At 35.6% G+C, this 17,664-nt stretch overlaps 1 protein-coding gene across 8 annotated transcripts in view; it reads right to left on the minus strand.

The window, feature by feature from the left end:
• The window catches only part of SOCS5 (suppressor of cytokine signaling 5), a 69,962-nt gene that overhangs the window by 29,434 nt on the left and 22,864 nt on the right, over positions 1-17,664 (minus strand). For 2 of the 8 annotated variants that reach the window (XM_072635685.1, XM_072635688.1), the window contains exon 1: positions 1-17,664. This exon is cut by the window's right edge and continues 16,854 nt beyond it. The exons of the other annotated variants lie outside the window; for them this stretch is intronic. The gene's annotated coding sequence lies outside the window, so the exon portion shown is untranslated. 8 annotated transcript variants of the gene reach the window in all.

Consider the following 17,664-nt stretch of genomic DNA (forward strand, 5'->3'; position numbering starts at 1 on the left):
CTCCCAGGGTTATTGTGAGGATAAAATGCTAATACTTCTTTAGACCTGGTAGGTTCTCAATTCCAAGTAAAATTCAATGCATAAAATTATTTATGTCCTTTGGATACATATTAAGGTCCCTAAGAGGTTCAAAGAGAAATTTCAGGGCATCTGTGAACTGAATGAAAAAAAAATTATGTTTACTAACTTCTAACTGAAATTTAGCATTTCATTCTATTATGAATGTAGATAACCAACCACAGTCATATTACCAGTACCTGCAACTTTTTCACTAATAGAAATCACAGGTATTTTCATGTTACATTAAGGTTGCACATATCTCAAAATAACATTTGTATTTATCACTACTTTAGAAGTACTATAGTTAGTAAAACACAAGATCAAAATTTTGCTTTTCAAAGATTGCTTTTCAATATAATTGGTTTCCTTTGCCATGCTAGTATTTTATGCATTAAAAAATATTTTGAGAGGAGGTTCATATACTTTACCAAACTGTCAAAGAAATCCATTAAAAAAAGACCTTTTCATAAACAAAGATTGTCCCCTTATGTACTCAAATACTTCACTGTCACTATGAACAATATTCCTACTATTTTAGAAGTTTCTACTTTGTAGGATACCACCATGGACCAATTCCCTCTCTCAACTTTTGAGACATATTTTCCAAGTTCCTCACTGACATCTATTAAATACCCTGCCTGCTGTCTGTTCAATTCTGCTTTGGATATACCAAAACTGAACACATCTTACCCCTTTTGATCAATCAAATGTCTCCAAAGTTCCCTAGCTTCACAGATTATAGACTTCCTCTTACCCAAACTGGAAACTCTGGAGTCACTTTTAATCCTCCTTATTACCCTCTAAACATAAGGGTAACACATGTTGATTTTGCTTTCAAATTGTTTCTTATATTCATCCTAATTATTTCATTCCCACAGAACCTACCATAACTTGAAAACTCCTCATTTCACACATGATTTACTAAGCTTCTAAACTAGTCCACCTCCATTCAATTTCTTCCAACCAATATAACTTCCTCTAAAATCCCAATTTCATACCCTTCCTCTGTTCAAAACCTTCCACTAGTTTCCTATTTACAACAGAATTCTCCCTCACCCCATCCCTACCAATCTCTCCACAACCTGGCCACCATTTCCACTCACCCAGTCTTTTAAAGAGCCAGGAAAGAGGGTTGGAATGCTTCCAGAGACCAACAGATCATGTCTCTTCAAATAGACTTTCCTCCAATGATTAAAAATGCTCTGTAAACAGTTGGTGCTTGATGTTTCTAGAATGAAGACATCTTTCTCATCTATTGCTTCTTTTCCGTTTTCACTACCATCAATGTAATATAGGTCCTTATCACCTTTCTGAACTAAGGTAAGATCTTCCTAAAAATTGAGGTTCTTAACCTGCAGTTTGTGAACTTTTAAAATATTTTGGTAATTTTATTTAATTTATGTATTTTGTTTTATATATTTAAAAACATTATTCTGAGGAGTCTATAGGAGTCACTGCCCAAAAGGTCCATTACACAAATTCAGTTCCTACCTGTTTAGAAAACACAATTCAAATGCTCTTCCTTCCATGGAATTTTCTCTGATCCCCTTTAGTAATGACATCTTCCCATATAGGCCTCACTCTTCTAATGATCTCGTAGTACTGTGTATCATAGGATTTTGTGTACACATTTATTCTCACCTTCCCCTTCACCAGACTTTAAGTTATATTAGTGCAGGGACCTTGGCACCCAGTGCTCTGTGCACACTAGGCACTGGAATTTTTACTGGACTAATTTCTCTTTTCATCTAAAGACCCCATATTTCTAAACACTTCATTAGAGGTGTAGATTTCTTCTGTGTAAGTAAGAGGGAGCAGGGATTAGTTTGTAGAGAAAATCATAGAAAATTCTTCTACACAAACACATCTGAGATAAGATTAAATTTACCATTTATATTACAAATGGGCTCAAGCTACTACTTCTTAAAGGGTAGAAAGATGGTCAAGAACTGCAGTTAAAAATCTTATCCTTATGCAGCTACTTTTCAATTCAATGCATTTTTAAAAACCACATCTTAATAATCTTTGACAATCACTTTGCTACATGTCAACATAAACTAAGGGGATCCAGACTTCTTGTGCTCATACAATTATTTCCTAGCAGAAGGCACTCAACATGGGTTTTTTTTCTACAGACCAGCCGCTCACACACCCCAAAACTCAAACATAAAGAGACACTTATAACAAATGGAGTTTAGTTTGGTTTTTAAACTGCAGTGAGCCATGAGACTATGGATGTAGCTCCAGCCCCAGATGGGCACTGTCATTTTGAGTTATCCAGGGAGAAAAATAATTTTGGCATGGCCTATATCTGATTGAAATTTCCATAAAAAAGAATGCAACAAATATTCTATTATATTCCAGTGGATAATTTCAAATACAGTCAAGTTTAAATGCATGTTTCAAAAGTCATCTTTTAATATTGGCATAGAAGTACAAGTTAAGTTAGACTTTCAATAAAAGGGTATTATTATATTCAGTTCTAACAGTCAATGATTCTAAAACATTCTGCATTAAAAATACTGTTTTTCTCAGTCAGTTCTGGCAATACAATTAGCTAAGTGTCCAGGTAGTCACTATTAACTTATATTGCTGACAGAAATAATGGTTTTACACTTATAAAATTATTTAAACCTCTTTTCACAATGGATAGTAGAATCAAAAATTAAAGTGCCTAATGAGCACTCTACAAACAACCCTCAAATTGAACCAGAGAACACAATTAAAAGTACTTTTTAGTGCTTTTAAGTAACAGTGAGCATACAAGTAAGTATTTGGATCTCAACATGAACTAATAGATGTCAGGGAACACATATGTAAAAACACATGGCCTGTGATGTCCCCAAAGCTTTACATCTCATTTTTGAGGCAGCTAAAATTATTTTTAAAATAAGGCTTTAACTAATCTAGTTGTTTCAATTGAAATTATTTTGCTTTTTTTTGTTAGCCTAAAAGTATTAGAACATATCCGTTCTTTTTAGTACTCTGTACATTCAAACAAGATTTTTCCTTGAAAGTGCTATTTTTCTTTTCAAAAACTGGCATAATTTTAAAATAATTTGATTTTAGATTACCTTAGGCACCAAGAAAGTAAAGGAAAAGGTTTATTTTATATAGCTCATCATGAGAGACCTCCACTAGGGTTCTGCTATACTCCTTCCTTAAAAAAAAGGCCACAACTGGGTTCTAGAAGGCAAAAGCTCTAGCTCTGCCAGGTCCTATGGAATAAAAAACACTCAGAACAAAGCTGGGTGATGGAATGTGTGTATATGCATGTATGTATGTATACACAAGCATACACATGTCAGTTGTGGGGATACAGGCCAAGTTTAAATTAAGAAAAAATTTTAAAAAAAATTAAAAAAATTTATCAGACACGGTGATACATTTTTTAAGCCCTAATGATTCTCCAAGATCTAAGTAGATTTACTGCTTAGATTCTCCCACATAACACCCCATTGCCTATTTCCCTCCCTTTACCCAGGCTGTCCCCCCCAGTGCCTGCAGTGAATTTTCAGAGAATCCCAAGAGCTCTGTGGTAGAAAGACATCCCAGATCACATATCCAGATTCCAGCACAGCTTCATCAGGGAGGTAATTCTTGTGGAGAAGGTTTCAGTCATCCCCACCAATTCTCCCTCCCCCTGCCCCCACCTCCAAAAGGGCAGGCTAGGTGGCTCAGCTGAAGTAGCAAGACACTCTAAGGTTGAGACAAAAAGCAGCAGCATGTGCCAGGCAAGTCAAAACAATGAAATGACCACCATCTTTCCTCAGACATGGATGGAGACAGTCCAAGACCCTGAACCCTGCCCTGACTTGGCAATAGTAATGCTTCCATTGGACATTTCAGGGACTACAAGCATCACCCTGGAAAGAAAATCCTGTGGAGATTCAGCTTAGCAACTGTTCATGTCAGGGCTATAGCCACAGCCACTGTAGACTCAGAACAGAAAGTTCTAGCCACAAAAGTCTATGACACTGTCAAATAGTTCAACATCAGAAACTAATTATGTTATCAGTGGAAATGATATTAAAGAAAAGGAACTACCATCTGTTTTGCAGTTGAACCCTAAGAACCAAGGGACCTTCATCTCTCATATAGCTGAAACATTTCATATGTGCTGTCTACCCCACAAATGGGCAGCTGGGTGACACAGTAGATGGAGCCCTGGCCTGGAGTTAAGAAAATCTGAGCTTGAATCCAACCTTGGACAATTAATAGCTGTGTGATCCTGGGCAAGTCACTTAACCTTGTTTGCCTTATTTTCCTCATCTGTAAAATAAGCTGGAGAAGGAAAAGAGAAAACCACTCCAGTATCTTTGCCAAGAAAATCTCACATGAGGTCACAAATAGTTGGACAGAACTGAAGCAATCAAGCAACAACACCCCACTACAATATGAGCTCCTTGAGAATAGGACCTGTCTTACTCTTCTGTTTACCCAGTGCTTAGCATGGTGCTTTGCACATTGCAAGTACTTAATACATGCTTTTTAAAAATTTCATTCCTTCCTCATCTCTTAAATTCTCTAGCTTCCTTCAAAATTGAGCTCATACAGCACCTCCTAGATGAGGACTTTTCTTATTAGCTCCAAGCTATGAGTCCTCTTGGTCAAAAATTACCTTAGAATTTTTTGTATCTGAATCTCCAATCTCTAGATAATGCCTGGCAATAGCTGGTCTTTATAATAAATGTCTGCTGAATGACTAAACCTTGTGGAGAAGATGATGATGAGACATGGCACAGTTAAGACAGGTTCAGAACTAGTTTAATGACTAAACCCAGAGAATTATCATTAATAGATCAACAGCAATTGAGTGACACTTTTGGTGAAAAGCCCCCTTAGCACTTGTATATCTTTGTTGGCTCTGTACTGCTGAACAATTTTATCAATGATTTGGACAGTGGCATAAACTAAAGGGATCCAGACTTCTTGTGCTCAGATGAATTATGTCCTAGCAAAAAGCTTTCAAGAGAAAATGTTTAAGGTGGCATTTCATTTTACTGGATCAAATGTCATTTTTTATATGGCTGATAACCACAATGGTATCTTGCATTTTCTACAGCTTTTGGTCAATCATGACAGTGAAAAGAGGAATGTCACTTACAAAAAGCCTGCTCATTTTCTTCTACTGCCATTATCTAAGGATATCCTCAAGGATCCTCCTCTTTTTTGGCATTATTGTGGTGATTCTGATTGTTATATTGTTTTATATTATAATTATAATGATAGGACTCTAATATGGAATCACTTAGGTTAAAACACATATGCAATGACAAACACTTTTGTACCTTTTCCACTGCAGTGACCTATTTTAACCCTGTGAAGTAGTTAATACTCAAAGATTCTGATTGGATAAAACTCCTGAGCAATTGCAGCAGCCTGTAAGCCATTCCTTTTCTGCTATTTCAGACAACTAATTCAAATTCTTACCCAATTTCTGGTTCAATTAAAGAAACTACCCCCCACCCAAGCCTGGTATCAATAAGTGACCCCAGGAATTTCTTCACCACATCTGGATCTGATTAAAAATGTCCCCTCCCACATCTGGCATTGATTATCCATTCTCAACCAAGCCTATTTTCAGGGTGTAAAAGTTCCCTGCTTGAACCCCAACTTTGAAAACATACTTTCCTCAACGTGGCTTCCTCGTCCCTCAAGCTGGGTGAGTTGCTTGCATCCATGGGGACAAAGTTATGTGTGTCCATATCCCCAAAGAATGCATGTGTATACTTATTTTTTGCCAGTTTGCTGTCATATAATAATGAAGCTCATATTTGTATTAGCTTGTTGAGTACCAATTTCCTATAAATCCCTAATCTAAGTCTTGTCTTTAACCCAAGTCATGAAGCTAAATAAACCAACTATTAAAGTCCAAGTTTTTCCCGTATCTTTGGTATTTTATCTTCTGATCAGATATCTTGAGAATTTACCCCTCAATTTACCTCCAAAACTGACTTCCTCGGTACAAATCTTTCCTTCCCGTCCCCTTCCCCACCCCAGCATAATTTCCATTTCCTCATTCATCTTATCTGGGATTGGGATGTTGAGTTTAAAAGTCATGTTCTTGACAGTGAAAATAATTTTGTTTAAAAGAAAATCTGTGAGGATCAGAAATTTCCCATCTTTTGTCTATTTGTTTCCTTCTTTCCAGATTTATTATGCTTAAATGCCCTGGGAATGATTTTCTTAGGTCTCACCACAAGCTTTCTTTAATTTTTCCTTCTTCATCTTCTTGCTGTCTTATGATATGATTCTACTCATACCATTTCTTTGTAAGACTTTATAAATTAGTTTGTATTTCAAAATGACATTGTTCTTGGCTGCCATTTCTCTGTGGCTGGCAAGTCAGTCAAATAGTTTAGTAAAGCACTTTTTTGGCTCCTTCCGGTCTTGTTATAGCAAATTATTTATATTAGTTAAATTTCTATATTAAATCATAATTGTTATTGGTGTTCTTTAGTTATCCATGTCCTATGCTATAGCATGAATAGTTTGTTTAAATCAATCAGACTGGAGCTGTTTTAATGGCATGCCATATATTCTCCATTATAGCTTTATATTAATTTTGATCTTTCCTCTAACAAGTTTGTTGTCTGACTACAGACAGCTGTTTCAGGAATGGTTTCTCCTACTGAAAATATGTCATTTCCTGTATGTTAAAATATAATCTACTAAATTTTTAATGGTTTGCTACCAATAATGTTCAGTGCCTCTTGAATCTTATCTGGGAATATTCTGGATGTAAAAGCATGAGGCTTTTGTGAAATCTACAAGCTAAGATTCCTAGATTTGAAATAGAATTTAATAGGAAAAACATAAAATCATAGACATGGGTTCGAAGTATCAACTTTGCATGTACTGGATGGGGAAGCATGACTAGACACAAGTTCTTATGAAAAAAGAGTGGAATTTTTGTGGACTGAAAGTTCAATAATGTGATACGGCATGAAAAAAACCTAATGCAATCTTATATAATTTTCAGGAATAAGAATGTGAAAGAAATAAAGGCATATTTAAGTAACTGAAGAAATAGTAATTGTTCATGGTTAGGTTGTACCCATATAAAAACAATGACAATACTATGTAAATAAGATTTTGAAAGTTCTACTGTACCATACTCTGGTCAGACTACATATGGAGTATTGTTTTCAGCAATAAGCTTAAGAACACCCAGAGAAAGGCAATGGGATGGTGAAGGGCCTTGAGTTCATGCCACATGACCAGTTAAAGAAGGGATGATCACCCTGGAAAAGATTCTGGGAGATATAGATAACTGTCTTTAAGTACTGAAAGACCATAATGTGGAACATGGATTAGACTTGCTTTGCTTGTCCCCACAAGGCAAAACTAGAAGCAAAAGCTAAAAGTTGCAAAGAGACAAATTTATAGTTGGAATCAAGGATTTTATTTTAATCAGAGCTATTCCTAAGTGGAACAGGCTTCCTCGGGAAGCAGTAGTTTCCCTTCACTAGATGTCTTCAGGCAAAAACTAGATGACCACTTTTACTGAATATATTGTATAAAGGATTCCTATTCAGATATAGGTTGGACTAGATGGACTTTGAGGTCCCTTCCATTTCTGAAGTTCTGTCCCTGTTGATAGTACTGTCATTTTACCAGTAACTCAGTCTTGTATTCTAACTTCAGAATCATCTTTAAAAGTATTCTTTGAGAGAAAGTTAAGACAACATTAGTTGTCAAGTACTATTTATGCATATCTGTCTCCATCTTTCTACTCCTACTGCAACTATGCTTTAGGCTGTCATGGTCTTGCCTTAGTGTGGTACGATGGAAAAAGCACCAAACATGGAATCAGTGGACCTTCAAATCTTACCTCTGCCACTATCTAAGTAACCTTGGCAAATCATATTAACCTTTTTGGTACTTAGTTACATTATTTGTAAAAGGAGAAAGTTGGAAGCCATGACATCTAACATCCTATAATCATATGACATTTCCAAAACATTCTTTCTGTGGCAAAAATTTGGTTTAGATTGATATCTTACAGCATATGACACAAGAAATTTAAAACAGATAAATGACCTAAATATTAAAAGATCATACCATAAAAAAATTAGAAGAGAACCACATAAGGTACATTCCTTAGCAATGTTTAGGAGGTGAATTCTTAACTAAATAAAAGAAAGGAGAAAAAAATAAAGATAAAATAGATAACATCAATGACATGAAATTGAAGAGTTCTTACATAAACAAAATTAATGTAATTGGGTTAAATGGGTAAAAATACCTTTGTGTCAAGTATCTCTGGATAAGGGTCTGATATCAAAGATGTAAAGAGAATAGAAATATTTAACCAATACATAGGTTATCAAAGATGATGAACAAATAGTTAAAAAAAAAAAGAACTCCAAACTATTAACAACTATATGAAAGAATCATCCAAACCACTAATAATAAGAGAAACGCAAATCAAAACAAATCTGAATTTTATCTTACACCCAAGAAATTGGCAAAGTTTTCAAAAGAAATGAACAGTGAATGCTGGGAGGGGTTGTGAAAAAATGGCTACATTAATGCATTGTTGGTGGAGTTATGAATTGGTCCAACCATTCCAGAAAGCAATTTTGAATTATGGTAAGAAAGCAATTAAAATGTCCATATCCTCTGACCCAGAGATTACATTGAAGGGCAAAACCTCAGACAAGTCAATGGCAAGTAGAAAAGTATCCTTTCCTTATACACCAAATATTTATAGTAGCAATTTTGGTGGTAGGAAAGAACTGGAACTGAAACAGAAGCCCACTGATTGGAGAATGGCAAAGTGAGAAGTTGTTAACCATTTTTGGTGTGGACCCTTTTTTAGCAGTCTGGTGGAACCTAAGGACTCCTCAGAATGTTTTAAAATCCATAAAATACAATAAAATGTGTAGGATTACAAAGTAAATCAATTATCAAAATAAGTAATAACTTTATAGAAGTCAGTTTAAAACCCCCTGGGCTAAACAAACTTTGTTAGATGAATATAATAGAATATTAATGTGCTATAAGAAATTATAAATATGATCAATACAGAGAAGCAGGTAAAGATTTATATGAACTGATACAAAGTAAACAGAACTAGAAAAACAATATATAAAATCAATGCAAGAATGTAAAACAAATTGCAGGGAGCAAAAGTCAGAATGTATCAATTCTAATGCTGGCAGCAAAAAACCACTGTTTTTTTTTCCCCCTTCAGTCAAGCTAAAAGCACTCTGATTTTACTAATTAGAATGTCAGGTTTAGTAAGTGATGAGAAATATTGTTCCAACTTTTAAAACTGTGATTCTTGATTCCACTGTAATATAGGTGTATCACAGGGTCAACATAAATGGTTTAATATGATGGGACAATTTGAATTTGTCTCTCTTGTTAATACTATCATGCCTTAAGAAGACTGGAGTTTTCTCTCCCTGTTAGGAAATGAATGGTTGACCACAGATCTGCCTTAGGTTTTACTACAGCTTTCCTCTCTTCAGCACATGCTTAGTTCAATAGGTTCATATTTGAGTCCTTCTCCTTGGTCTTTCATTCCTCACATTAAAACCTTGTTTTCTTAATTTCTTCATAGAAAATCTTATCATCTTGTTATTCATACTTGAAACCTTAATGTAATCAAATGTAATATAAACTAAGCACGGCATTTTGTAACCAAACATTATATAAAAGTAAGCTATTTTTATTATTACCAAACAGATCTGTGTTCTAAATGAAGCAGAGATCAATTCTACAGCTACTCTATAACTGTAAAGGCCAAACTATACACACACACATGCATGTATATGTACATACACACATACACACACACACAGAGCTTATTCTTTCATGCCCCTATAGTTTTGTTCTGTAGATCCATAAAGGATGTGTAGTTATGCCCAGCACAATGCCTTGCATGTAATAGGTGCTTCATAATATCTATCAGTTTGCTAATTTCTGGCTAAAGCAGAACGTAAACTAATAGAACGCAGGAAGGAAAACATTCTTTAAAGTCTTTGGGTTTTGACTCTGAGAACTATTTTAAGTGTTTTGCTTTTGCTTCATGGAGCTATTGTAGACTTCTGAGAAGTCACACAATTTCTGCTCACTGTCAAACCCTTCAATACTCAAACTTTGTGATTCTACGTACCTTTCTTGTACCTTACCATTGCATCCCTTAGTCAACACTTCCTCTATGTATCCCTGAAATTTCATTCACTCATTCAGCAACTAATTATTCAAAATAGATAACCAACAATTGGGGAAAAGCTAAACAAAATGTGGCACATGAATGTAATGGATTAATGTGCAAAGGAATATGAAGAATTTAGAGACGCATGGAAATGCTTATATGAACTGATACTAAGTGGTATAAGGGGAGTCTGGAAAACAGAATGAACAATGACAACAATATAAATAGAAAGAACAACAAAAAACTGAAACCTGTGTATAATGAATAAGAACCCCCTCATAAAGTCACACAGCTGTAAAGAATGGATCCGTTACCAAGTTATTTCTTCTAAACTTAACTGGAGCTTCACTGTTACAAGGCAATTCTTCAATCCTTTTACCCTTCCTAGATTGACCTGATCACACTTCCCAAAGGCTGATCCAAACACTTTCCTCTTCTTCAAGGCACCTACAACACCATTCTCTCTCACTCCTCTCAGCAAAGGACTCATTTCTTTTTCCTTGAAAATGACCATGAGCACTCATCCTGAGATCTCTCTTCTCCCTAATTCTCTTCCTCAAGATCTCTTAACATAATTATGCCTCCCCTACCTTCTTTTTCTCCAGTGGCTCTAACTTCTACTTGTGGTCCTATATCCCCATCCCTTTTCTATTCCCCATCTTCAATGCCTCCTTATCAAATACCTTCTTCCCTGCTACCTACAAATGCTTGGGTCCAACCCATCCTCAAAAAACTTTCACTGAACCCAGCTAATTCCACAGGCATTCACCCCACCATTGGTCTGAAACTGCTCTCTCCAAGACTACTGATAGTCTTTTAATTGTTAAGTATGATGGCCTTTTCTCAGCCCTTTATTCTTCTTGATGGCTTGACAGTTTTTAACACTAGAAGAGCTAGGTAGCACAATGGTAATGTTAGGCCTGGAGTCAGGAAGATCTAAGTTCAAATCTGATCTCAGACACTTACTAGTTGTATGACACTGGGTAAGTCATGGAACTTCCACCTCAGTTTCCTCAACTGCAAACTAGGGATAAGCATCTCCCTCCCAAGATTGTTGTAAGGATCAAATGAGATACTTGTAAAATGTTTAGCACAGTGCCTGGAATACAGTAGTCAGTAAATGCTTGTTCTTTCCTTTCCCTTTCCTGTTGACTACCTCTTCCCTCCCAAAAATACTCTGCTCCTTAGGGTTTCATGACACTGCTCTCCCCTGATTCATCTCTTACTCATTTGACCAATCTTTTGCTCAGCTACCATCCAGGCCAGGCTCCAAAATAGAGTGCCTTCTTTCCCACATACTCAGTCATCTAACCAGCTCCAATGGATTCCATTATTTTACATGGATTACCAAATCCACATATCTCACCTTCATCAATTTCCTGAGCTCCATTTCAGCATCAGTTAAATGTTGAATATCTATGTGCAAGAGTAGGTCTTACAATCATCTAAAAATTAAAATCCAAGCTTATCTTTTCCCTTAAACATACCCTGCTTCCTTACTACCTTATTTCTGTAGAGTTCCACAATGCTTCTGGTCTCTTCCAGGTTTGTAATCTAAGTTTTCTCTGAATCTTCATTCTCCCTGACCCCACCTCCACCCATATTAAATCATATTTTCTTACCCTCCATAGCACCTCTTATACCCATCCCCTTCTCTCCATTCACAAAGCCACCACCCTCATCCAGATCTTCATCACTTGAACAACATTAAGTACTTTTTAACTGTATGGCAATACAGTATAATAATGGCTCTTGAATCAAAGGACCTGGATATGAATTCTAGTACTTATCATTTTACTGATATGAACTTGGGCAAGTCACTTCACTGGGCCTTAATTTCCTTACCTGTAAAATGAAGGAAATGGACCCTAAGGTCCCTTTTGACTCTACATCTATAATTGGTCTGCTTCTAATCTCTCTTCTCTCCAATTGATCATTGCACAGCTGCCAAAATAATCTGCCTAAAAGTCTATCACTCTCGTGCTCAAGAAGCTTCTATAGCTCCATATTGTCTATACAAAACCAAAACAACCAAAAATTCTCCTATATTTAAAATTTTCGGAACTCAATTCCAGCCTACTTTTTAGTTATTTCACATTACTTCACTTCCTGAACACTGTTTTAGTCCAGCCAGACTAGCTTTTGCTACTACCTACATGAGGCATTCTATCTTCTTGAAATGAAGTCCCAGCTGTGAGTCTTATCCTCTCCTCAAAATTACTTTATATTTATATATCAGTTCATATTTTACACTCCCTGTCCCAAAACAATGCAAGCTCCTTGAGGGAAGGGGCTGTTTTCTTTCAGTCTTTGTATAGCCAGAACCTAGCATAGTGCCTGCACGCAATAGGCACAGATAAAATGCTTCCTGTAAGCAAATACCTACTATGCCTAAGGTATTATGCAGGTTTTATAAATGAGCCCCAGGTTCCCAAATTCACAATCTAATACTGTGAACTTTATTTCATTGTACTTTCTATTTCTTCTCTTTCCAAGTTATTTTAGTGTGTCTCTCTTGTTTCTCCAACTGGACTGCAAGGCCTTAACTAGGGTTTACAGCTCCCACCTTGCAAGTCTAATGAGTGCTGCAGGAAGGCAATCAATACTTGTAAAACAGTGCTAGGAGAAAGTGGGGGAAGTTCTAATATCAAATATAACTTTGTTATTTAAAATACTTGTAATCAATTGGAGTTTTTCCCAGACATAATACAGTGACATCCTTTGTTTCTAAATTTCACCTGATTGACATTTACTTCTCTTCTACAGTGGTTTTCTGTCCTCCCCCTCCCAACCAAAAGTACATAAAATCTAACATCTAGTTGGGGCAAAAAAGGCCTTTAACCCATGCAATTATTTCCCAACAAATGAAGACTGTCCATAAAACATCTCTACTAATATCATCAAATTATTTTAAAATATTCTAAGAAAAAAGCTAATTATGAAAGAAATTTTGCAGGTGGCTTCAGAATACTTGAAATAATATTCGTAAGTAGCTTTAAATTTCCTACTCAACTTAAAAATTCAACCAGACTTCTTATCATATAAAGGGCAGGAAGATGATTAGGCAGTACAGCCACAAGAGGATCAATAAAGGGCATAGGTCAGTCACTAATAAAAAGAAGGGAACTTCCTGTCAAAATGGCTAATGGATAATTCTTACAAACAAACCAATCAATTAAAAATAGTAGAAAACAAAGAAAATTTCATAGAGATACTAGTGGCTCTCTTCCTAAAAGATGTTTTGTTTTGTTTTTTATTTTTGAATGTAAATCTAAAATCCTGGCAAAGAATTAAAAGAAAATCCTTATGGACACATAAATTTCTATAGCATATGTCTATTAACCAATCAGTAATTCATACAATTATTCTCCACAGGTACTTCTCTCACCTATCTATTCCCAGTTTCTTAAAATGCTTATCAAAAGCCAGAGCATTCCCATAGCTGGGTTTTCCATACCTCTAGAAGATTCTCCTCGTGGAGCTTATGTGCCAAAATAGGCCTCTAGAGTCTGCCTAGGTCTTGACCCCCAGGCTTAGGTTACAGGCCCAGAAATTAACTTGGAATATGAGGTTATAGGTTACTTGTACTATGAGACAATAAGGATCAGAAAGAGTATTGAACAGGTAGTTGTCCTGCAGAGATCTGTCTGCTAGCTGTGCCATTCATATTACTATTTCACCCCTTCTATACCCTAATCACACTATACAAGTTATTTATGTAAAGTTTAAATTGCTACTTCACTCCCTTGCCACCACCAACTGGGTTTCAAGGTCTGTGAGGAAGGGGACCCTGTAATTTATATTTCACTATATAATCAGTATAGGTCTAACTCATACATTAGACATTTAATAAATATTCAATGAATTGTACCACAGAGCTTCAATAGACCCATGACCTCAATGACATGACTATCCTCTCTAAAGGTACAAATCACAACCCATTCATGCCATCTTATACACAGTTGTCTACATCTTCTCATGAATCCTCTACAGATGATTTACCACAATGTGTCAATGGTCTTCCTCAAGATCTTTTAACACTATCTGAGAACCAATGTAGCATTCAGGCAGTCTAGCTCTTCTCCTTTTCCAATCCCAGAGTTTCCTGAGTGAAATCCTTTATGTCACTCTGCATGAACATCCTCAATGGCAATATATGTGGTGGTCTACTTATATCCACTATGTAGCTTCTTTATTTCCTTTCTAGTCATACAAATTTTGATTCTTTGAAGACTATGGGCTTGCTATGATGCATATAGCATCACTAAAAGAAAAATGACATTACCTTCTTCCTCTCAGTAAAGGGAAGGAATTACATATTTAGAATGTTGCATAAAATGTTAGATCGGATTCTTCAGAGTTGGTTACTATTTACATTTTATTACAAGGGTTCAATGAGGGGAGATACATTAGGAAATGCCTATGGAATAAAAAAGAATGCTGGAATTAAAAAAGATGAGTTTATATGTTTAAAAGCAGCCTGAGACAGCTGAAATCACTCTAATTTCCCAAATACAATCCAGCCCATATGCCATATTCTTCTCTTTCAATTCTGGGACTGGACAATTTTATGTAGAGTCTGGCACGCAAATACAACACATACACTACACACAGAGCCTGGGTTAATGGATTAATGAGTCACCCATCCAAATGCATATCATAGTCCCGACTACAGGCATTTTTATCCATGTTTTTTTCCTGTGCAGACTCCTAGCTAGTATTATTTCAAGTGAACTTGAGTAGTTACAGATTTCATTGATGAATTTTTGTATTCTGGGGCTTGATGCAATCAGCGTAATGCCATCTGCAAAGAAGAACATCAGAAAGACCTCATCCTGTATAGTAAAGACCTCTTCTATTTGGAGATCCTCCATGACAGTGGCCAACATATGGCTGCCTGTTTATGCCTTGTTTGATGTCTATAATCAGGAATGCTGAAAAAGAAGCTCCCTCTAAGGATGTGTGTAATAAAGAATTTTGTATGATCTTAAAATATGTACTACTGAACTAGAGCCTTCAAAGTCACACTGTGCTCTTAATACTTTTAAAAAAATTAATTCAGAGATCTCATATTTCCTAACACCTTGCATTCAATTATATTACCGTAAAGATGCAATCTGCTGTAGAAATGTTTTAGAGGACTGTTGGTTGCCCTCTCATATTTTCAGAGGGTACCCTCAATGGATATGTAGATTACTCATAAAGATTTCATAGCAGCACAAGAGTAGGCATGTAGAAAAATAATTATTGATGATTTTCTTTTGTTTTTTCTTTGGTAATAATAAAACTATGATATTTTCCAATTATTTGGAATGTTTCCCAATTTTAGGTCTCAAGAAGCTCCTTGACATTTTAAAAATATATGGCATGATCAAGTCTTCCATTACATGTTTATCTCCTTTAGTGCTATTTCCACTTTCTTATATAACACATGGAACATCTAAAGATCATAATTCTAAAGTAGAAAGGGACCTACCTCAGAGTTCATTCACCTCAATTCCCTGAATTTGTATCAGAAAAGTGAAGTGGTTGGCAATGCTTCCACTGTAATCCAAGTAAAGACTTGTAGAAAAAAAATGACCAAACCTGTTATTTTTTGGTTTACTTGTTTGCCTTGAAATATTAGCTATCAAATGATCTTAGGCCAGAATATAGTAGAACCTTAACCTACGCAGTCCTGGACCACTCTGAAGCCAAAGATCACTTTAGCTTTTTTGGCTACCAGATCACACTACTAAATAATATTGATCTTTATTTAACATTTTGAGAAAGATAGTCATGTCCTTCCTATATTGTACTTGGGAAGTTAATTTTTTAAAATAAATTTTATCTTTTTAGATTTGGTCAAATATTCTAGTTTATCAGTACTTTTGGATCCTGGTTCTATCATTCAATATTTAAGCTGTATTTAGCAACATTTTATGTAAGAAGGATAAAGGCACCTGGGCCTTTATCCACTGATGAAAAGTTATACTTCCAAGGCCAAACAAGGGTCCCTGGGACACAGCATTATTCTTCCAAATAGATAGCTTTGGGCCAAGCCACTCAATCAGTTCTGAATCTATGTAACTGTACTCTGCAATTGTTCAAAGAATATCATGAGGGTTTTCCATTATCTCCTGTTTCCATGCTTCTGCTCAAGTGGCCCCCAAGTCTAGAATTCACACCCCTTCCCCACTTCCACCTCAAGCTTCCAAGAATCCTCAGGGTTCCTTCAAAGTACAGCTCAGGCATTCTTCTTTCCTCCTAAAATTACTTTGTATTTAATTATTATATACATGTTGTTTCCCTCAAATAGAATCTAAGCTTCTTGAGGGTAGGAAAATGTTTTGTTTTCGATCTTTGTATCTGCAGTAACTGCCACAGAGCCCTGCAAATAGTAGGTGCTAAATTTCAAGTGTTTCCTTCTTTTTTGTCCAATTTAGCACAAAAACAAAATATAATTCTTCTTCTGTCATTAGTATTTCTCAAAAACTTTATTTCTACTATGGTACAGTAGAAAGAACAGTAGATTTGAAGTCAAAGGATCTGGGTTCAAATTGTAGCTATGGCATTAATTACCTTTGTTACCTTGGGCAAGGCATTAACTTCTTTGGGCCTCATTTACAAAGTAAGAGAGCTGGAGGACTTACAGAGCTTCTTAGGTCCCTTCTAGATCTAACTCTATGATTCTGTCAGCTGTTAGTACCTTAAGTTCTAAAAATTAAGAACCAAGCCACACTTTTTGTTTTTCCATTTATCCTTCATTACTTGTTCTTGCTTACATCAGCTGTAATTTTTTTTAAATTAAAGTTGGTCAAAGAGTTCCGCAGTTTTCACATCATTCTCTTTAGACAATTCCCTCTTTCCTCTGCATTGGAATTGCCTTGTTGTATTCGGAGAACTTCATTCTTAAGGGTGCATTCCTAGTAAGAACTGGGTTCTAAATATCAGTTCCATAATACTGCCTCAAATTTTCAAAGGAACAAATTCAAAATAAAATTGAAAATCACATACAATTTGAAAATGATTTCAAATACAGTTCAAAAAGATTTGTATTTTTAAGATTAAATAAACATCTGAACTAGCGATGTTTCAAATGACTTGTAAAAGGAAAGTTCAAAGAGTCATCCAACAATTGAAAGATCAGCTTCAGTTAAGAGAAGTTTCCATCATTCTAAGTATTTAGAGGAAGATGTCCACTTTTCAGGAATTTTATGGATAGAATTTTTATACTGAGACTCAATGATCTCCAATATTTCTTGCACTTTTATGATATAAACTGGTGAACTCAGTCCAAACGATAGGAAGGAAAATAGCAATGCCAGGCATTGTACTAAACATTTTAACAAATATTATATCATTTGATCCTTATAACAACCCTGTGAGATAGGTGCTATTATCCCTGTTTTATAATTCAGAAAACTAAGGCAAACAGATTAAATGACTTGCCC

Source organism: Notamacropus eugenii, chromosome 1 (genome assembly GCF_028372415.1).
Source record: "Notamacropus eugenii isolate mMacEug1 chromosome 1, mMacEug1.pri_v2, whole genome shotgun sequence".
Lineage (NCBI taxonomy): Eukaryota > Metazoa > Chordata > Mammalia > Diprotodontia > Macropodidae > Notamacropus > Notamacropus eugenii.